Source organism: Chiloscyllium punctatum, chromosome 44 (assembly GCF_047496795.1).
Source record: "Chiloscyllium punctatum isolate Juve2018m chromosome 44, sChiPun1.3, whole genome shotgun sequence".
NCBI classification, from domain to species: Eukaryota; Metazoa; Chordata; class Chondrichthyes; order Orectolobiformes; family Hemiscylliidae; genus Chiloscyllium; species Chiloscyllium punctatum.
The window spans coordinates 6,100,980-6,124,130 of NC_092782.1; the positions used below are offsets into that span (position 1 = coordinate 6,100,980).

The window sequence follows — 23,151 nt, forward strand, 5'->3', positions numbered from 1 at the left end:
TTTAACATTGTCGTACCACCGGTTGGAATTTTAATGTGTACAACCTTATAATCGAGTATGAAACATAATATCACAAATGACTGCTGGCAATACTATTGTGTTGTTTTTGTGCAAGTGATAATCTGCTTATTTTTAATAGATTGCAACTACTATTAAAATAACATAAGCTCATCATTTATATGAGGTGGATGTCACCAACAGTAATTTGTGGATCATGATGCTCTATTTAGGTATGTGTCATTATAGAATTTGAACAACAAAGAGCAGTATCTCCCTTCATATAGTTATTAAAACAATCCTCGTAAACAAGACAGGGATTCCTCTTTGACAAGGGACTGCCTGATGTACTCCTATCTGTATTATTTTGGAGATTATAGCTTAGCATTTGATAAATGGTCTGAAAGAATTACAGTACCTCCAAAAGTGATCCTTAATTTTGTTGTTGTATATGAGACCATTCTGGGCATATATTGACTGCTACATTTACCTTTTTGCAACTGTGACAACTCTTCAAAAGTGATTTATTGGTTATGAGGCATCATGAGATTATGAAAGTGGCCAAGTCAATACAAGTCCTTCCTTCGAGAAGTACAGTATGGAACTTGCCACTAGAGGGAAGTAAAGCGCTGCTTGTAGGAAAATCATCGGAGGAAGTGCTGGATAATGGTGTGATTTGGTAAGGCCTGGCCCACGTTCATTTACTCCACAGTGAGAAAGCTAGATTAGAATCATAGAGTCATACAGAGATACAGCACAGAAACAGACCCTTCAATCCAACCAGTGCTTGCCGAACATAATCCTAACCTAAACCAATCCCGCCTGCCTGCTCCTTGCTCATATCCCTCCATAACTTTCCAATTAATGTACTTATCAAAATGTCTTTTAAACATTGTAACTGTACTCACATCCACCACTTCCTCAGGAAGTTAATTCCACATGTAAAACACCCTCTGTATAAAAAAGTCGCCCATCATTTTTTAAAATTTCCTCTCACCTTAAAAATGTACCCTCTAGTGAAATCCCCCATCCTCAGAAAAGACAAAGACCATTAACTCTACCTATATCCCTCATTATTTTACAAACTTCTATAAGGTTGCCTCTCAACCTCCTACACTCCAGTGAAAAACGTCCCAGTCTATCCAGCCTTTCTTTATAACTCAAGCCTTCTGTAGGTAGCAACATCCTGGTGAATCTCTTCTGAAAACTCTCTTTCCTATAAATGGGCAACCAGAAGTGGACACAATGTTCCAGAAGTGGCTTCGCCAATGTCCTGTTTAACCTCAACATAGCTTCCCAACTTCTATACACAAAGGACTGAGCAATGAAGGCATGCTTGCCAAATACCTTTTTAACCATCATATCTATATGTGTACCTGAATCTCCTACATCCCTCTGTTCTACAACACTACCCAAGACCGTACCATAAGTTGTATAAGCCCCTCCCTTGTTTGTTGTACCAACATGCCACACCTCGCATCACTTCTTCAATAACCACAAAATAATGTTTTTGTTTGGAATTCAAGGCCACATTCTGCTTATATTTTTCACTTTTCTCCAGATGCTTCAAAATGTACAGTAGGGTACATTAGAAAAGGTGGCCATCAAAGAGTTTTCAGCATTACATAATTGCTGTTGTAATTTTTTTCTCTGGTGGAAATAAAATGAAGATGAATGTTCTCTTACATTAGGATTGAAGCCAGTAAACATTTAGGGAAAATACTTGAATTGGGCATGTTGTGAGTGTACCACAAGATGAACTGGGCAATCAACCTGATAATTACTGCCTCCATTACTCTTTGGGAACAGGGTTTTAATATAGTGTGTGAATCAGGGAAGAAAGTTCAATGTGTTTGTCAGTGATGTTTTAGCAGTAGCAGCTCATTAATATTTTACTTCTGGGCTTGATATCCAGTGTATAGCAGCAGGAGTTCTTTCTGTTGTATATTTTATACCCCTGAGCCATGCAGAGATGTCACTGGTCTCGAGGTGTGTAACAGCTTTTATTCACAGTATTTTAAAAATGTCTGTTCCATGTTTACATCACATTCATGCTTCTGGCAGCTTTGAGCAGCCAAGCTTCCATCTCTGTTTATACCCTTGAGACCACACAGTCAGGTTTAACTAATAGAACACAGTGAGCATCAATACTAAAGAGAGACCCATAATCAAACACAGAACAATTGAACACTGTTTTGTGCATCTGAATTATGTGCTCTCAAATCCAAGTCCCATGATGCAATCTTGAAGACTCGTGATTTAAGATTCACGGAAGTTCAAAAATAGACTTGAGGTTTGCGAAGGATGCGTGGTCTTTTATGGAAACTTCCTTTGCTGCATTTCTGGGGTCAGTGTGCAGTCCGAAAGGAATAATCTGCCCCTGCAATGAGGGGGAAGAAACCCATTGCTATCAGCAAGAAGACTACTTGGAGCTGGCTGAGGAGATCAGCAACAGGAGCATTGTACTCATAAAATGTTGGCATTATAGGAAACACTTTAATGGCCTAACCTAGCCAAGAAAGGAACACTTTCATATTCAACCAAATGCTACAGTGTACACCTCTTAGTCTGCCTTCCTAAGTCTACTTCATCATGTCCTGACATCCATCCATCTCATACACACAACTGAGCTTCTCTTTCTTGGTACTTTCTCATATCTCCATCTGACCAGAGGCTGTTTTCCCTGCAGCATCAGAGGCTGAGGAGTGACCTTATAGAGGTTTACAAAATTATGAGGGACATGGATAGGATAAATAGACAAAGTCTTTTCCCTGGGATCGGGGAGTCCAGAACTAGAGGGCATAGGTTTAGGGTGAGAGGAGAAAGATATAAAAGAGACCTAAGGGGCAACTTTTTCATGCAGAGGGTGGTACGTGTATGGAATGAGCTGCCAGAGAAAGTGGTGGAGGCTGGTACAATTACAACATCTAAAAGGCATTTGGATGGGTATATAAAGGGTTTGGAGGGATATGGGCCGGGTGCTGGCAGGTGGGACTAGATTGGGTTGGGATATCTGGTTGGTGTGGACAGGTTGAACCGAAGGGTCTGTTTCCATGCTGTACATCTCTATGATTCTATGACCAGACTCAATATCTCTTATACAATTCTACACTCTTCTCTGGTAGCCACCTTCATGCGATATTCAATATTCATCAGGCGAATACACCCATTCATAAATTGGCTTTCACTGGTCACAGAGAAGCAGAGAACATCAGCAAGAGGAATACATTCCATGCTGGTCCTAGCTCTCAATTACAGAGGAGAGCACATTGGAGATGAGTGGAAATTTGCATCTCTTGCATTTTTTTTCATAGAATCCCTACAGTGTGAAAGCAGGCCATTCAGCCAATCAAGTCCACACTGACCTCCAAAGACCCTCTCACCCAGACCCACCCCACTACCCTATCCCTACAAACCTGCATTTCCTATGGCCAACCACCTAGCCTGCACATCCCTGGACACCATGGAATAGTTTAGCATGGCCAATCCAACTAACCTGCACATCTTTGGACTGTAGGAGGAAACCGGAGCACCCAGAGGAAGTCCACGCAGACACAGGGAGAATGTCCAGACTCCAAACAGACAGAGACCTGAGGGTGGAATTGAACCCAGGTCTCTGGCACTGTGAGGCTGCAGTGGTAACCACTGTGCCACCCTAAAAATAGAGTTAGAAATAGGGGTTGGGAATCTCCTAGATGCCAGGGGATAGTGTGAAATATTGGAGGTCCCCTTGTCCTGTAATACTATAACATGTTGACTTCATTTTCAAAAGCCAAGTGAAACATGATATTCTTTATGGTGGTAAATGGTAACAGTCTTACCTTGCTGGGACTAATTCTTCTCTTTTATCTTTGACAGTACTGTCAGATATACAGCAGCTATACTGATGAGTGTCACAGACAGTGGTTCCTCAGGGGGTGACAGTCACATGACACACACATGCCCTGTACCACCTCTTATTCTCCTATTTCCTCCTTTTACTCAAAGTTGGCTTTTCAGGGTGGCTTAGTTTAGATTAAAAGTCTCCCTCTGTATCACAAGCATCTGAATTAAGTTCATTTCAGGACTTGAGAATAAAAATCAAACATTATATTCTAGTGCGGCAGTGAGGAAATGCTACACTATTGAATCCATAGTCTGTTAGAAAAGACACTAAACCTTGGTCTGATGTGCCCTCCCAGGAGAATTCAGGAGATCCCTTGCCACTCTTTTGAAGAAGCCAAAGAGAGTTATCACCAGGGTCCTTGCCAATTGTGATGTAAGGAGTGTATATTATATACACTTTTGCTAATATTAAAACTGAGATTTTGACCAATTAGCAAGTGGATTTTTATTTGTTTGTGTAAGGGTGTTTAGTGATTAACTTATCAGTACTTCTGGAGATATGTTTTTTTTGAAACTGGCAGGTAAGAGAAAGTACCTGGTGTGATAATGGGAATTAATTTGCATTGAGGGAGCTTTATGAGTGGACAGCGTAAATGTTGAAGATCATAAGTTAGGATCAGAAAGGGACTATTTTTGCTATGGAGCATTCACCCAGCCTGGCAAGCTTTCGATTTCAGTTCACTGAAGTCCTGGTTGAAGTGAGGAAAATAAAATGCCACAGAGGGGCCAGTTCCGTCCTTTGATTCTCTTTCAGGACACATTGGGGACTCAAGGGTTAAACATTCCCTCACCAAAGGACTTACTGCAATATCAACTGAAGGCCTGTACTCTTATAATACAGACAGAACACCTCAGTAGGGGGGAGGCTGACTGTATCTTAGAAATAGAACCTTTTGGAGCCACACATGTGGATTCCCCTGTAACCCCAGACAGAGGAATTTACTATTTCCAGACAAGACTGATAGCCCTGGCCACAATCCTGTTAAATTACCTCCCACTCCCTTTGTCTTACTTCCTCTCCATAGCATAGGTATGTGAATCCCTCATTTACTGAAGAAAGAACCCTTCTGCCTTAATTTCTTCCCATCAGTATATAATCATGAACAATACGATAATCAGTTTCTGTAATCCATTCATATGTTATCACAGGACATTGACATTCATCAAGCTTTGTAAATTCATAATTACCTGCTTTAAACTATGTAATGACAATTGCCCATGTGACTGATATACCTTTGTCTAATTCCTATAAAATATACTGTCTCTGTGTGTAAGGCAGAGATTCATGAAGAAGAGTCACTACAAGTAGACCTTAGAGATGCTTTCAATCTCTCGCCGGCTATCTGATGATAAAGCTACTGCTGTTGTACAGAAAACTTGTGTCGTCTGGATTTGTGGAACAGAATAGGCATCAACAGAAGTTCGATGCAAGAAATGGTTTCTCCCAGCGAAAGGAGGTATTTCAGAAAAGTTAGGAAATAAGTTAATAATGGTCTTTGTGTGAAAGTTCCAGATCAGAGGTGTTTGGTTAGGAACACTTCGATGTTGAAAGTGTCTAAGGTCAGTTTTATGAATCATTGAGGAAGAGGCTATCACACTTCCAAATTGGGAATAAAAAACAACAGTTAAGTCAAAGCTATGGATCTGATGGAGCAGGGAATTCTTTCTCCGATATTTGAATAATGTAAAGGAATGCCATTATGATAGCTAGAATATTGTATTTAACTGTCTTCTTATCTTTAAAATTGCATTATTTGTAAATAATTTGATGTCTTCTCTTTTATCTTCCAATCTTCTCTTTTATTGTTATAACTAGATCTGCAGCATTGCATTATGTTTCAGAGAAAGACGACCTTGTTAAATATTTAAAAAGTCAACATCTTATGTCAACCCAGATTTCATTCTGGAACCTGACTTGTTAAATATTAACAACAGCTGGGATCTTAACATAATTTTTATCACATAACACCAAAAAAACAGAAAAAAAGTCTGGGTCATTGCATTCAAAATAGTGTTTTACCTGATATGGCAATGTTTACATTATCCCTCATAACATAAGAAATTGGGCTTGGATACCTTGGGTATTGCAGAATTAAAGCTAAGCATGATACATTATGTTCATTAGGTACATAAGTATCTGAACTGGTATTAAGCTATTACTTACCACAGAGAAGCATGCTTGCTGTCGAATGGGGTAGAATGTCATGCTCCTAGTCATCCAAGATAAGATGGAGCATGAGATCTTTATACCCTCAGGTTATATGATATGATGCAGTGATGATCTCATGAACATGTGTCTTAAGAGTATATTGACAAGCTGTCCATGAGACAAAATACAACATTATAACATTGTCACTTGTGGTAATTTGTTATTCATGTGTTAAATGTCAGGATTGCTGGAGTAGTCTTTATTGGCACGTAGACATTTCTTGCAGTTTCCATTCCCACCTGTAACTGAAACACACATTCCTTGGGTTAAAGTTCCTCACTGGTTCCTTTAATTTGTTATGCAAAATTGCTGAGAAATGAAAAAGTACAAAGATAAGACATCAAACATTTATTAGTCATCTCTTCCTCTGCAATATCAAGTTAGATTCCTTCCACTTTGATTGAAAGCTCATCACTAAATTGCAAATTGTTATGGGTCAGATTTTCTGAGGAAAGATAATTTCTTATAGATTGCCACTCTGTTGTGTCTATTTTACAGTAAGAAAGAGCTATGCAATTCTGATAGGAGATTTCAATCAGGGCTTCTTCAGAAATATGGAGCTATACTTTAGATCTGACAGATCCCTTATAATGCAGGTCAGTTAGGAAGGCATATTTGGAGATTTAAAGATTGAGAATGACAGATGGCTACTTTGGTAGATTTCATGAAAGGCCAAGTATTTAGGATTCAAATACCATGTGGTAGGGTGCCAGTAAGCTAAGGGTAGGATGCCAAGTAATTAAAATAATAAGTGGCAGAAGGTAGATTGCTTGATGGATAGTGGTAGGCTACCCAGTTAGATAGGGTGCCAGGTTGATAGGCAACAGAGTGCCAGGTGGGAAAGGTGCTAGGCAGCTAGATTTAGAGTGGCTGATAAATAGGGTGCCAGGTGGGTCAAGGTTAGGGTAACAAGTGAATTAGGTGCCAGTTAGGTTTGATACCAGGGTAGCAAGGGGGCTGTGTAAGTGATGGAGAATTTAGGGTGGGTGGAGGATATCGGGTCTGGCAGGTGTGTTAGTTCCTGGGGTACATGGCATTGATGAGTCCCATGGTGGGGGGAGAAGATGTTATTGGGTCCAGCAGCAGGGTGGAGTGTAGCAGGAGAAGTGGTCGGATACTGTGGTTCAGAGGGGACGATCCTCCGAATATATTATGATAGGGATTCCACAGACTCCTCTTACACTGTGCTCCGTAAACATTATCTGGCAATGTGTCTAGAAATCAAAGTGGGTGATGTTACCAGGCCATTGACATTCACAGCACAGTGTGAGGTCATTTAGCCTCTCATCTCTCCATCAGTTCTTCAACAGTATGAGATTTCTCTTGTCTGATGCTACCTTAGTGAAAGTTAAATCCCCCATAGCATAAATAGGTAAATGTGTCTGCTAAACATTAATACAACCTTTCTATAACTATCATATTGTGGGTGTTTTCTGTATTGTTTAAAGACATTTTTAAAAAGCAGTTGTTATCATTAAAGTGGAGTTAATGCCAAAAATGAACTTGATGGTCAAATGCATTGTATGTCTACTCTGCTTTAATATTCAGTCTCTGATGTGTTATCTCCTAAAGTACATGGGGAAATTAATGAATAGGTTTGTTAGCTGTGACGATACATTCCACCTGTCTATGTGACTGCCTATATACAGACATAAAAGAAGGAGGACAAGCAGATGGTAAGAAAAAAAAAGCACTACTTTATCCGACTAAGCTAAACTAAACAGATGCCCATCTAATTCACTATTATATTTTTGTTTTTCAGCCTCTGCCATTTACTTCCCTTTGTGGTCCATTCCACATCGCTTGCAGTAGTTAAATGTAAGTTTGAGCCAGTTTCCTATCCAGGATCTGTGGAAGCCTGAAGCAGATTTTCAGATGCCGGTATAACCATCACTTAATGATCTTGAATACATTTCTCCCGAGTATTCTCTCTCCACTGTAAATATTCCCAGGCTCTCCTTGGATTCCTCTATGTGGAAATCTGTGTTCTTATTCATGTACTGTGGGAGGAACAAAATGTACATTATATGTAAGGATCAAGCTTGTAAATTTGGGGCACTTAAAACACCACCCACCGTGCAAAGAACGTTACAGTGTGGTCTGACCCCTCATCTGACTTTTTATTATCTAAACAGGTTACACTGATGGAGTTAGATTCTCCATAACCTTCTTGTTTTACAACCTCAGGTGCCCAGTCACTTCTCAGACACTTATTTCAAATTTATCTGAGATTAATAAAAGTTTAAATGAATCTCATCTACTGCAGCTCATTAAAATCAAATCAAATGTAGACACTAAACAGAAAGACACAGGCAAGGCAACAGATGGAAAGCAGGAGAAATGGTAAAAGTATGGGAGAAATTCTGACTTTTGAGTGTTTGCTTATCCTTTGAGGTTGAATTAATTTCCTTTGATGAAGTGTTGATCTCAGTTAAATTGTTCAGGTCAGCTGCTTCAGTTTAAGTGAAGTAACTGAAAACAGACCACCATTGGTCACAAACATTCATAAAATCTAAAGTCTGCTCCACTATTCAATCATGGCTGATGTTTCTCAACCCCATTTCTCCCTGTAACCTTTGATCCCTTTACTAATCAAGTAACTATCTATCTCTGTCTTAAACACACTTAATGACTTGGTTTCCATAGCCTTCTGTGACAATACGTTCCACAGATTCACCATCACTTGCCTGAAGAAATCCCTGTTCATCTCAGTTCGAAAGAATCATCCCTTTACTCTGATGCAGTGTCCCCAGATCCTAGTTTCTTCTACTTGTGGAAACATCCACTCAATCCAGGCCTCTCAATATTCTGTAAGTTTCAATCAGATACCCCCTCATACTCCTAAACTCCATGCAGGATGGGCTCAGAGTCCACAACTGCTCCTCATATGACATGGTCTTCATCTGGGGATTGTTCTCATAAACCCCCTCTAGACCTCCTACAAATCCAGCGGGACATCCCTGCTGTTGTAGTCTCATCCTCTCACAATGAATGGCAACAGTGTATTTGTCTTCTTAACTGCCAACTGAACCTGTATGTTAACCTAGAGAGAAAGTGAGGACTGCAGATACTGGAGATCAGAGCTGAAAAATGTGTTGCTGGAAAAGCGCAGCAGGTCAGGCAGCATCCAACGAGCAGGAGAGTCGATGTTTCGGGCATAAGCCCTCCTTCAGGAATGAAGAAGGGCTTATGCCCAAAACGTCGATTCTCCTGTTCCTTGGATGCTGCCTGACCTGCTGCGCTTTTCCAGCAACATATTTTTCAACCTTGAGAGAATCCTGAGATAGGACCCCTAAGTCCGTTTCTGCTTCAGATTTTTGCTATGTTGACAATCTAGACTAGACATCAGGGACTCAGAATCTCCTCAGGGATATCTACTGGTTCATTGAGGAACTGGTGGAACCTCAAGGAAAGAGGGACCAAAAGTTATTCTTCATTCATTCTTCATTTCTAGTGGCTTCCTCGATGCCACAAGAGAAGGAGACAAGTTATTGCCTTCACATGGAAAGGCAAACAGTCGACAGTGGGTACAGTCCTTATCGAAAATAGGTGCAGGAGTAGGCCATTTGGCCCTTTGAGCCTGTTCCATTATTCAGTATGATCATAGCTGTTCACTCAGCTCAGTACCCTGCTTCCACTTCCTCTCCATACCTTTTGATTCCTTTAGCCTTAAGAACCACATCTAACTTCCTGAAAGCAATCAATGTATAATCTGCAAGTTGTTGTTGCTTGAGCTTTTCCCAATCCTAAAACAGTGATAGAAGTAGCTTTCCTGATACAGAGAGTAATCTTTCATCGAAGAATTGTGAACAAATCCGTTTTCCATTGGCTGTTGCTGTTGATGCTCTCTCATTGCCACTCTCTGGTGCTGAGTGAATAGAGCCTGATAGGTGTCCAGCTACAATGACAACTTGTATTTATATAGTGCTGTTAATACAATAAAACCTCCCTAGGTTCTTCACAGGTGTGTCATAAAATGTTGCTGGGATTACTCACTCATTCAAATCATTTCTTAAATATTATAACATGGCCCAATGCTAATGATGTGTCCTCCTTCTTTTGAGCTCAATCAGAATAGAATGGACTGTCAGCCTCAATCCTGGAAAACTTCCTGAAATTGTAACCCAAAAGGTTCGGTGCCCTTCCCTTTGAGGTTGTTTGTAGTTTACCGTGTAGCTCAGAGTTAGAGATAGCTATCTACAGGAGGTAAAAATCTTTGAGGGGAAAGTGAGGACTGCAGATACTGGAGATCGGAGCTGAAAATGTGTTGCTGGAAAAGTGCAGCAGGTCGAGCAGCATCCAAGGAGCAGGAGAATCGACATTTCGGGCGCTCCAGCCCCACACCAGGCCCTAGCTCCCAGCCCTGCCGTGTTTTCACCATCCCTCCAGAACTACCCGTCTCTGAGGATGAAAGATCAGTCCTCGGCAGATCTTCATCCCCCTACACTCCCGGATTAATGAGTTCAACACACGGCGAGACGTCGAACAATTCTTCCGCCGCCTTCGCCTCCGCGCCTACTTCTTCAACCAAGATTCTTGCCCACCCTCTGACGACCCCTTCTCTCACCTTCAACACACCCCATCCACCTGGACACCCCACGCTGGCCTCTTACCCGCCCTCGATCTCTTCATAGCCAACTGCCGCCGCGACATTGACTGCCTCAACCTCTCCACCCCTCTCACCCACTCCAACCTCTCACCCTCGGAACGTGCAGTCCTCCACTCCCTCCGTTCCAACCCTAACCTCAATATCAAACTGGCAGACAAGGGAAGCGCGGTAGTAGTTTGGCGCACCAACCTTTACACCACTGAGGCTAAACGCCAGCTTGCGGACACCTCCTCCTACTGCCCCCTTGACCATGACCCCACCACCAAACCATCATCTCCCAGACCATCCATAACCTCATCACCTCAGGGGATCTCCCGTCCACTGCCTCCAACCTCATAGTCCCACAACCCCGCACCGCCCGTTTCTACCTTCTGCCAAAAATCCACAAACCGGACTGCCCCGGCCGACCCATTGTCTCAGCCTGCTCCTGCCCCACCGAACTCATCTCTGCATACCTCGACACGGTCCTGTCCCCCTTAGTCCAAGAACTCCCCACCTACGTTCGGGACACCACCCACGCCCTCCACCTCCTCCATGATTTTCGCTTCCCCGGTCCCCAACGCCTTACCTTCACCATGGACATCCAGTCCCTGTCCACCTCCATCCCCCATCACGAAGGACTCAAAGCCCTCCGCTTCTTCCTTTCCTGCCATACCAACCACTGACACACTCCTTCAACTGACTGAACTGGTCCTCACCCTGAACAACTTCTCTTTCCAATCCTCCCACTTCCTCATTCCTGAAGAAGGGCTCATGCCTGAAATGTCGATTCTCCTGCTCCTTGGATGCTGCCAGACCTGCTGCGCTTTTCCAGCAACACATTTTCAGATCTACAGGAGGTAAGTTGTTCATTCCTTTGAACCTTTGGTTTGGCTTTGAATCCACACAAGCCGTGCACACACAGCAAGAAAATATACTTCATGCTTTCAATTACCAAGCAATCTAACAAATCATCCAGTGATTGAGGGACAAACTAAAAATGTAATTCTAAAACATGACTCCAATTGAAAACAAATGCAGAATAAGGAAGAGAGGAGCATGGATATTGCTTAATATTAATAACAGCAGAGAGAGAGAGAAACAGATGGCATAACAGTTACCTGTAACCCATAAGCAGTCTTCCTTATTTTGTCTGAAGTCATATGACACCAGGTTATAGTCTAACAGGTTTATTTGAGATCTCAAGCTTTCAGAGCGCTGCCCCTTCGTCAGGTGAAGTCACTTGTTGAACTATAACCTGGTGTTGTGTGACTTCTGACCTTTGTCGGCCCCAATCAAACACCGGCACCCCCACCGGCCTTTATTTTGTGATAGAACAGAGACTTGGGCTAGAGTTAATATCTGTCTATAATGTGCATTGTGCACATTTTCAGCAGGCCTTACATACTTTTTAGAGCATCTGTGATGGAAACAAATATTTATGTCATGAAGGGGTATGTGGAGAATGAATGGCAGATGAGCATTCTGTTCTTTTCAGCCTTTTGTACCACAGGGTAAATGCGTTGCCACACAGCCACAGGAGGTACAATTCTCAAGTGTAAGAGACAGAGTCCAGGTCTGAAGGATGCATTAACCATTGATACTGCTTGATTATGCTTATCCGATCAGAGATCCTCGAACGGTGCTTGATTACTTTAACCTGCAGGTGGGGCTAGTGAGTCATTTGGCCGACTCCTGATCTAGAGCGAAAAATCTAGACAGAGACTAGACATGATGCATCTAGCAATGGTTATATGTGTATCCAAACCTTTGGAAAATAATTTAGAAGTATTTCTCCATTACTGTGAGTCTAATTCAACCCAAAAATAACTTTTTCCATGTAATTTCTGTGAAATTGTGCTGGCTCACTGAATTGGTGAGGAAAATTTGTGTCATAGATTATAATACTGATTTATTTGGATCAGGACCCACACATTGTGACAATGGGTTTTTGTATGGGAATTCTTGATGTTAATTTTTTTCCAGGAAGAAGGAGGGGAATGGGAGTTCCATCCATTAGGATCTGTCAGGCAGTCATAAGTGAGGACTGCAGATGCTGGAGATCAGAGTCTAGATTAGAGTTTGCTGGAAACACACAGCAGGTCAGGCAGCATCCGAGGAGCAGGAAAATTGATGTTTTGGGCAAAAGCCCTTCATCAGGAATTCCTGATTCCTGACGAAGGGCTTTTGCCCAAAACATCAATTTTCCTGCTCCTCTGATGCTGCCTGACCAGCTGTGCTTTTCCAGCACCACTCTATTCTAGACTCTGCAAGGATCTGTCAACCAATCTATGTGAGAGGACCTTGATTCAAATGTATTCATGGGGCTCCATCCTGAATCAGATGGGTGTCTTTGCCACCTATTTGACCAGCAGTAGGAAAATGCCAAAGGGCATCAAAATGGCGAAATGTCTAGCACTTTGACTTAAATCTCTCACTTTCCTCTTTTATTGATTCAGCGTGTTAAAACAAAAAGTCTTTCCCTTTGAGTGGATTATGTGGATGTACCAGAGATCAGTTGTGAGCTCTAACTCTAATCACTGGTTATGCATGGTCTGAGTTAAAGACAACTAAACAGCTGCAGATGCTGGAATCCAAAGTAGGAGTAAGAAGGGTTACACCCAAAACGTTGACTTCTGCACCCCCCCACCCCCCACCGATGCTGCCTGGCTTGCTGCATTCATTCAGCCTTCTGCTTGTCTACTTTGGTTATGTTGGGTCAGCAATAAAGTTGCAAGGATTTGAGTGATCATTGTCAGACTACAAACATACGACTTAGGAACAGGAGAAAGTCATTTATCCACTCAACCCAATCAAGAAGATCTGAAGTCTACTTTTCTGTTTACCCTAATGCCCTTTGACCCCCTGGTTAACAGTATTGACAGATTAGGAGAAAGTGAGGACTGCAGATGCTGGAGATCAGAGCTGAAAAATGTGTTGCTGGAAAAGCGCAGCAGGTCAGGCAGCATCAAAGGAGCAGGAGAATCGACGTTTCGGGCATAAGCCCTTCTTTTGAAGAAGGGCTTATGCCTGAAAAGTCGATTCTCCTGCTCCTTTGATGCTGCCTGACCTGTTGCGCTTTTCCAGCAACACATTTTTTCAGTATTGACAGATTACAGAGCAAATTTTTATGGTGTGCCAATGGCACTATTGGATATTCCTACCCAAGGTGTGCCATCTCCTACGTGTGTTCCATGAGGGCACAGCATTGACTGTTTACGTGGTACCGAGGCCCTACAATGCATAACAGGAGAACAAAATTTATGCCATTCCAAGAAACTTCTTCACCCAGAGGCTTGTGAATCTATGGAATTCCTTGCCCAGTGAAGGAGTTGATGCTACTTCAATAAATGATTTTAAAACTAAGATAGATATATTTTCGAACAATGAAGGAATTAAGGGATATGGTGAGAACGTGAGTCAGTGCAGCTGAGTCCATGAAAATATCAGCCATGATCTTTTTGAACGGCTCGAAAGGCTGGATAGCCTACTCCTGCTCCTAGTTTTTATGTTCTAAGGTTGTAGCATCACCAATTCAATCGTCATTCAATGAGCTCAAATGAAATATTGTTCTGTCACAACCTTCCATTTCCTGAATCATTGTGCTTGCACCTGAATTTGGATACACATGCTCCATGTTCCTTGAATATGTGATGGTTAAAAATTGAATTGAAAATAATTCTAACCTTTAAACCAGTAAATTGTCTTTTGTCTGAGCAGGACTTCCCTGACTGCGGACCTGAAAACCAACCCCATGGAAGTAAAGAAGAGGCAGAGTTTTTCATAGATTTGAACTCCAAAATGGCTGACTTTCTAATATCCATAGCATCCCAATCCATTGTCTCATTTTGCATCAGGAAAATTGCCATTTTTGGAAAATGTCATGACAGAGTGATAGTGTTTAATATTCGGCTTAAAATTCTGACAGTACAGAATCCCCCATGTGATTTATGGCCCCCTCCTCATTTATGTCCAACAGGTAATTGTCTAGAATGTAGGGAAAACTTCCCATTTTCTTTCTTACCTTGTATCGCTTGTACTGTGTAAATACATCAAAGTGGAAAATTGGTGAGGAATTGGACTAAATAGGCACCTGATCTAATGAAGTCACACACATGCGTTGAATCTCATCAGCTCCAGGACAGTGTTCTACAAGAAATCTGGCAATTGTTACGCATACAACCTGCAGACCTTTAACAGGTGTTAATTAGACATAGCAGATATCCAGGCATTGGGGAGGTTGTGCTGTTGTGGTATTATCATTGGACTTGGTAATCCAGAGACCCAGGCTAATACGCTGTGGTGTAATTTCAAGTCTCACTACATCAGTGGAATTTAAAAATGATTTAATTTAATAATATGAATTTAATAACTCTGGGTTATGAAGCAGCTGTCTTTAATTGTGACCATGAAAACCTACATCAATTGCTGTAAAAACTACCCTGGTTACCTAAAGTCCTTCAGGGAAGGAAATCTGTCATCCTTTCTTGTCTGGTCAGTGTGACTCCAGACCCACAATAATGCAACTGACTCTTAACTGCCCTCTGGAATGACCTGGCAAGTAACTTGGCTCAAGGGCAATTGGGGGATAACCCTTTCAACAATTCCACGTTGCACAGAAGGTTCAATTGAAGAATTTAACCCTTATCGGCAGTTATGTCTGTTAATTCTAAGACTAGTTCATTCAATTTCTTGACAGCTAACTTGTGCATGTCTAGCAGCCATAGTCATCTTCAGGAAGCTTATAAGATCAGATACAGTTGGCAAGAAGACAAGTGGGAACAGATTAGCAGTTCCCAGAATATCAAACTCTGGCAATTCCAGCCAGTCAGGTCTCAGGAAAGTAAATGCCTGCAACTGAAGATGAAACTGAGGTTAGAACAGACATTCCTGCTTGCCTGCCAATTTCACAAAGTTAAAAACCAGATGAGCCCCAGTGGTTTACATTAATGTATTTCTTCAGTGGCACATGGGCAGAGAAATTGGATGAGCCCCAAAAAAACACTATTTGCATCATGATACATAATTCACCCATCCACACAACTCCAGGCAGCATGCAAACTGTGTGCTGTTTGCTACGTTAAATGGGACTGGCTGAATTAAATGGCAGTAGCATGCAGTCCAATGTTAAACATTGCTGTTCAGTGGCAGCCATCCTCATCAGGAGATTAAGTGCGCCTAACACAGTGACAAATAAAGCTAGGCTACACTACTCAATTCCTGATGAAGGGCTTTTGCCCGAAATGTCAATTTTCCTGCTTGAACCGCTGTGCTTTTCCAGCACCACTCTAACCTACACTACTCAAAGCTACAACGTACTCGTCTGATTGACGAGGTGCATTCTGACTGCCATAAGGGGTGCAACCTGTTGCTTAAGACATTCAAGCAGAAAGGAGAGTGGCCATAGTGCAACATGACAAGGTGTGCTGCAAGGTTCCCTGAAGGAATACTGCAGGGGTTGGTACAGAAAGTAGACAGGAGAACAGGGGTCCTTTACTTGGAGGGTACGCGAAGGCTCTTCGGGCATATATTGAGAAGGCACCAGTCACAGGCATTTTAGCCACAAGGACCTAGATCTGGTGCAGCAAGAAGCTCAATGGCCTCACATGAGTGCCAAAGGTTAGTGAAAGCATCTTCAAATTCCATATCTTTGCAAATGAACCATTAGCCCCTTTCACCATCAACTCCACCACCCCACCAGTGCAACCCCAACTTTCACTCACTAACCTGTCTTCCCTAGCATGTACCACTTCATACCTAATGTTCCCAGCTTCACCTCACTATCTCACACTCACAAGCTGCACACTGCTGAAAATTTGGGGAGTAGTTGTAGATTGGGAGGCAGGAATTTAGAATTTGGTGTTTGTAATATTGTGAAATGGGGAATGCATTAACGTGGTGCCCTTAAAAGATTGTGTGCTTTTTCTGTGCTTTGAGATTTAAAGTGGATGTCTGTGAGTAGCAGCTTGAAAGTTTGCAAGTACACAGATAGCACCCGAATTCAAACATTTATATCAAAAGGCCATACAGTTAGCAGGCCAAACAGCCGTTTTTAACAAGAAGACAGGTTTTTGAATTTAGCCAATCAAAGGTACTTAGATCCAAAATTGAAAAATGTGGTGCTGGAAAAGCACAGTCAGTCAGGCAGCATCCGAGGAGCAGGAGAGTCGACGTTGCCAGCATAAGCTCTTCACATTCCATATTCCCCCAACCCCCAGGGTGAGCATCACTTCCATTGGTGATGTCACCCACAATCCCATAACCACACCCTTTCCAGAGACAGTCTCCACTCCCACTCCCAACTACAGCCCCATGCCAGGTCCTAGCTCCCAGCCCTGCCATGTTTTTACCATCCCCACAGACCTCCCCCTCACTGAGAATGAATGATCAGTCCGCAGTAAAGGCCTCACCTTCATGCACCTATGCTCCCAGATCAATGAATTCAACACGCATTACAACATCAAACTTTTCTTCTGCCACCTTCAACTCCATGCCTACTTTTTCCATCAGGACTTGTGCCCACCCTGTGAAGACCTCTTCTCCCACCTCCAACATGCTCCATCCACCTGGACAGCCGGCGCTGGTCTGTTACTCACCCTCGATCTCTTCTTGTCCAACTACCACTGTGACATTGATCGCCTCAACTTGTCCACTCATCTCACTTACTCCAACCTCTCACCTTTGCAACATGCAGCCCTCCACTCCCTCCGCTCCAACCCCAACCTCATCATCAAACCAGTGGACAAAGGGGGGGGCACAGTGGTAGTATGGCACACCTATCTCTATACCGCTGAAGCCAGGTGCCAGCTTGCAGACACCTCCTCTTACTGCCCCCTTGATCATGACCTCACCTCCCATCACCAAACCATCATCTCCCAGACCATCTAAACCTCATCACCTCCAGGCAATCTTCCACCAACAGCCTCCAATCTCATTGTCCAGGAACCCTGCACCGCATGGTTCTATGTCCTAACCAAACGAAGAGCTCATGCTTGAAATATTGACTTTCCTGCTCCTCGGATTCTGCCTAACCTGCTGTGCTTTTCCAGTACCACACTTTTCAATTCTGCTCTCCAGCATCTGCTGTCCTCACTTTCTCCCACTTAGATCCAAAAACCTATTAAATTTAAATCTGATGGTTTTGACAACATAGGACTAATTTTATTATAAGACATTTATGTCATCAAGGGTATAAAAGAAGGGGGCAGTTGAACAAAGACCCCAGGTGTAGCTGCCATCTATCAGAGCTAACAGCCCTGAGCTCTCAAGAGAAATTCATTGGCTCTCACAGCCTCTTCTATAACTTAGAAATAACAATGGTACCAATGGCACAACTAATTAATATTCCTGACAGTGGAATCAACGGAGAAGGTACAGAACATTCTGGAAGACACGTAACCTGGCTGTAATTTCAAGACACTAAATTCTGTTTTTTTTATATGAGTGTGAGTAGTATTTATTGGAACAGCATACCATTAGAATCTTCCTTTATTCAGGAATAGTTAGTAGTTAGAAGGGATTTATTCGGTTTGTTAGTAGTTTAGTTAATTTGTTCACTGTTAGAGTTAGATAAATAAATTGTTACTTGTTGATTTTATAGCGTGTGTCGGGGATTTATTTTTTTTAACCACTAGTTTCTGAAAAGCAGATTCTATCACTTCTCACATTTCCTTTACGGATTGGAGGGTGAGGTGCTCCTCTTGAGATGTTTCAGCTTTAGTTCTCAATTGGGGAGGGTGAGGGGGAGGGAGAGAAGCTTCAACCTCCACTTTACAACACACACCCATACCAATCAAACTGCACACATTGCTGGCCTTTCAACTATGATAGGTATAACACAGATTGCACCATCCACTCTGACACATTCCTGTCTCTGTTGACAATATCTCAGATCTGGAGGCAGTAGGACACAGGTACACCCACAGATCTTTAACCCCATGGAGCGGACTGTAGCATTAGTACAACCACGATTGCTGTCATAGCCAGCAGTGTGAGGGAATTGATTGAAGATACAGTATCCTCACAACTGGCCTTCTTTCTATATCCTTTACCCCTCGGCCTAGGAGAGTACAGATATATCCTTTTATTCATTTTTTTACTCAATCAAACAGCCAGCTTGTCTTCAACGAGTCAATGCTATTCAGCTTAACTATTTCTCATTGTACAGAGTGCCATATTCCCAGCATTCCTTATATGTTCAATTTATAAAAGCAGTTGCAAGGTGGCTTATTAATGTTGGACACAAACATTTTAAGAACAGTTGCGACCTCTAGCTGAATTTCAACAGGGGGTTATGATTTTAAAAAAACACTTGTCAATATGTCTGCTTGAGAGTTTTTTTTAAGTTAGAATGAGAACCAGAACCAAACATATGCTTGCCAAGTTCCAAAGATCAAGTATTTCTGAAGAAAAGGCCTTTTTAGTTGAAAGCAAAACTGTTTTGAAACAGAGCCTAACACTGACTGAATCAGTTCAATATGGAATTTGGGCATGCCAGTCATTCTGGGTGTTTTACATCATTTTTTCCTTCTGTAACATCCCACTATTTTGGTAGTCCTTTATTACTGGATAGTAGCGAATGAAGCAAAACAAAAGTTACAATCGCCCAAACAAAGACCATACAGACTTACTGGGATGCTAGTGAAATCATAATGAATGCCATTTGGCTAAATTAATAAAACCATAACAAGATGTCATTCCTGCTTCTGATGTTCAGTGCTCCTGATCTACCTTACTGAGAGTTTTTTTTTCTTTTATAAATAGTAACATTCCTGTAAGAAAAGAATGTCAATTTAACTTTTCCGTTCATAACATTTTCTGAAAATAAAGGCTTGAGGATATGTAAGAGTTCAGTATTGTGAAGGTCGTTAGCAGTCAGTGGTGCTGGTTAAAATATTGGCTATTTAAAAAATCACTAAGCAGCACATTTTTGCTTTTAATAATGTTGCTGTATTCATACAATATCTTGTTAATCTGTTGGAGGGCCATAACTGTTACCAGAAAGGCAAGGAGGTTAACCATCATTATACGTCTCCTATATACAGTAAAAAAAATGTCAGATGCATGGATTGTTAGACATTTGTTTACATATTTACATATTTTGTAAGGTCTAATGTAAAGGCCTAATTTGTCAAAAGAACATTTGAACGTGCAACAACTGAACTGTACTATCATTGTCTGCAGGAAAATCTAAATCGGCCAATGAAAAACTTTATGTCTCACTATAGGCTTCAAAAACATGTTTTATATACGATTATTAGTCTTAAACATTGTATAAACTCTCCCCTGCCCTGCTACCTTTTTTTTAAAGTAAGTTGATATTGGAAGCTAAACATAGCTATGCATCCAATATTGACATGAGATAAGTTGCTGAAGGACAGCAGAAAGTTTCACACTTTACTCAAAACAGTACTCCATCTAACTGTTGTTTATAGGTCCGAAAGGTTTAGTATTTGATTGATTGCAGTGAGATCTCCCCAGGTTGGTAATATCACAGGAATTTAATCAGAGTAAAGAAAGAGCTGGAAAAAGATAGACCTGAGGCTCCTAACATCTCTGTCGTGATGTTGTCACATTTGCAAAGCAAAAAAAAACTTCATATTTCTGATTCAGTATGTGGATGTACCTACTAGAGAAGGTGCAAAACTTGACCTACTCTTGGGAAATAAGGCAGGGCAGGTGACTGAGGTGTCAGTGGGGGAGCACTTTGGGGCCAGCAACCATAATTCTATTAGATTTAAAATAGTGATGGAAAAGGATTGACCAGATCTAAAAGTTGAAGTTCTAAATTGGAGAAAGGCCAATTTTGATGGTATTAGGCAAGTGGGCGACACAGTGGTTAGCACTGCTGCCTCACAGCGCCAGAGACTCGGGTTCAGTTCCCACCTCAGGCGACAGACTGTGTGGAGTTTGCACATTCTTCTCGTGTCTACGTGGGTTTCCTCCGGGTGCTCAGGTTTCCTCCCACAGTCCAAAAATGTGCAGGTCAGGTGAATTGGCCATGCTAAATTGTCATAGTGTTAGTTGAAGGAGTAAATGTAGGGGAATGGGTCTGGGTGGGTTGTGCTTTGGTGGGTCAGTGTGGACTTGTTGGGCCGAAGGGCCTGTTTCCACACGGTAAGTAATCTAATGACTTGGAAACTTTCGAAGCTGATTGGAGGCAGATGTTCACAGGTAAAGGGACAGCTGGAAAATGGGAAGCCTTCAGAAAGTATATTCCTGTTAGGGTGAAAGGGAAGGCTGGTAGATATAGGGAATGCTGGATGACTAAAGAAATTGAGGGTTTGGTTAAGAAAAAGAAGGAAGCATACGTCAGGTATCATCTTCCCGACCTCTCCGCCCCCACCCCCTGTCCGGCCTATCACCCTCAAGTTAACCTCCTTCCACCTATTGCATTCCCAGCGCCCCTCCCCTAAGTCCCTCCTCCCGACCTTTTATCTTAGCCTGCTTGGCACACCTTCCTCATTCCTGAAGAAGGGCTTATGCCCGAAACGTCGATTCTCCTGCTCCTTGGATGCTGCCTGACCTGCTGCACTTTTCCAGCAACACATTTTTCAGCTATGTCAGGTATAGACAGGATAGATCAAGTGAATCCTTAGAAGAGTATAAAGAAAGTAGGAGTATACTTAAGAGGGAAATCAGGAGGGAAAAATGGGGACATGAGATAGCTTTGGCAAATAGAATTCAGGTTAATCCAAAGGGTTTTTACAAATATATTAAGGTTAGAAGGGTAACTAGGGAGAGAATAGGGCCCCTCAACGATCAGCAAGGCAGCCTTTGTGTGGAGCCACAGAAAATGGGGGAGATACTAAATGAATATTTTGCATCAGTATTTACTGTGGAAAAGGATATGGAAGATATAGACTGTAAGGAAATAGATGGTGACATCTTGCAAAATCTCCAAATTACAGAGGAGGAAGTGCTGGATGTCTTGAAATGGTTAAAAGTGGATACATCCCCAGGACCTGATCAAGTGTACTCGAGAAAGCTGTGGGAAGCTAGAGAAGTGATTGCTGGGCCTCTTGCTGAGATGATTGTATCATCGATAGTCACAGGTGAGGTGCTGGAAGATTGGAGGTTGGCAAACGTGGTGCCATTATTGAAGAAGGGCAGTAAAGACAAGCCAGGGAACTATAGACCGGTGAGCCTGACCTCGGTGGTGGGCAAGTTGTTGGAGGGAATCCTGAGGGACAGGATGTACATGTATTTGGAAAGGCAAGGACTGATTAGGGATAGTCATCATGGCTTTGTGTGTGGGAACTCATGTCTCATAAACTTGATTGAGGTTTTTGAAGAAGTAGCAGAGAAGATTGATGAGGGCAGAGCAGTAGATGTGATCTATATGGACTTCAGTAAGTTGTTCGACAAGGTTCCTCATGGGAGACTGATTAGCAAGGTTAGATTTCACGGAATACAGGGAGAACTAGTCATTTGGATACAGAACTGGCTCAAAGGTAGAAGACAGAGGGTGGTGGTGGAGGGTTGTTTATTAGGCTGGAGGCCTGTGACCAGTGGAGTGCCACAGTAATCAGTGCTGGGCCCTCTACTTTTTGTCATTTACATAAATGATTTGGATGCGAGCATAAGAGGTACAGTTAGTAAGTTTGCAGATGACACCAAAATTGGAGGTGTAGTGGACAGCAAAGAGGGCTACCTCAGATTACAACAGGATCTGAACCAGATGGGCCAATGGGCTGAGAAGTGGCAGGTGGAGTTTAATTCAGATAAATGCGAGGTGCTGCATTTTGGGAAAGCAAATCTTAGCAGGACTTATACACTTAATGTTAAGGTCCGAGGGATTGTTGCTGAACAAAGAGACCTTGGAGTGCAAGTTCATAGCTCCTTGAAAGTGGAGTTGCAGGTAGATAGGATAGTGAAGAAGGCATTTGGTATGCTTTCCTTTATGGGTCAGAGTATTGAGTACAGGAGTTGGGAGGTCATGTTGCAGCTGTACAGGGCATTGGTTAGACCACTGGTGGAATATTGCATGCAATTCTGGTCTCCTTCCTATTGGAAAGATGTTGTGAAACTTGAAAGGGTTCAGAAACGATTTACAAGGATGTTGCTAGGGTTGGAGGATTTGAGCTACAGGGAGAGGGTGAACAGGCTGGGGCTGTTTTCCCTGGAGCATTGGAGACTGAGGGGTGACCTTACAGAGGTTTACAAAATTATGAGGGGCATGGATAGGGTAAATAGACAAAGTCTTTTCCCTGGGGTGGGGGAGTCCAGAACTAGAGGGCATAGGTTTAGGGTGAGAGGGGAAAGATTTAAAGAGACCTAAGGGCAACTTTTTCACGTAGAGGGAGGTACGTGTATGGAATGAGCTGCCAGAGGATGTGGTGGAGGCTGGTACAATTGCAACATTTAAGAGGCATTTGGATGGGTATACAAATAGGAAGGGTTTGGAGGGATATGGGCTGGGTGCTGGCAGGTGGGACTAGATTGGTTTGGGATATCTGGTCGGTATGGATGG

General features: G+C 42.3%; 1 long non-coding RNA gene across 1 annotated transcript in view; it reads right to left on the reverse strand.

The window, feature by feature from the left end:
* Window positions 1-7,268: 7,268 nt before the first annotated feature.
* Window positions 7,269-23,151, reverse strand: part of LOC140466684 (uncharacterized) — a 60,539-nt gene continuing 44,656 nt past the window's right edge. Inside the window, exon 3 of the long non-coding RNA XR_011955258.1 lies at window positions 7,269-8,091. This is a non-coding gene — a long non-coding RNA (uncharacterized lncRNA). The remainder of the gene's footprint in view (window positions 8,092-23,151) is intronic.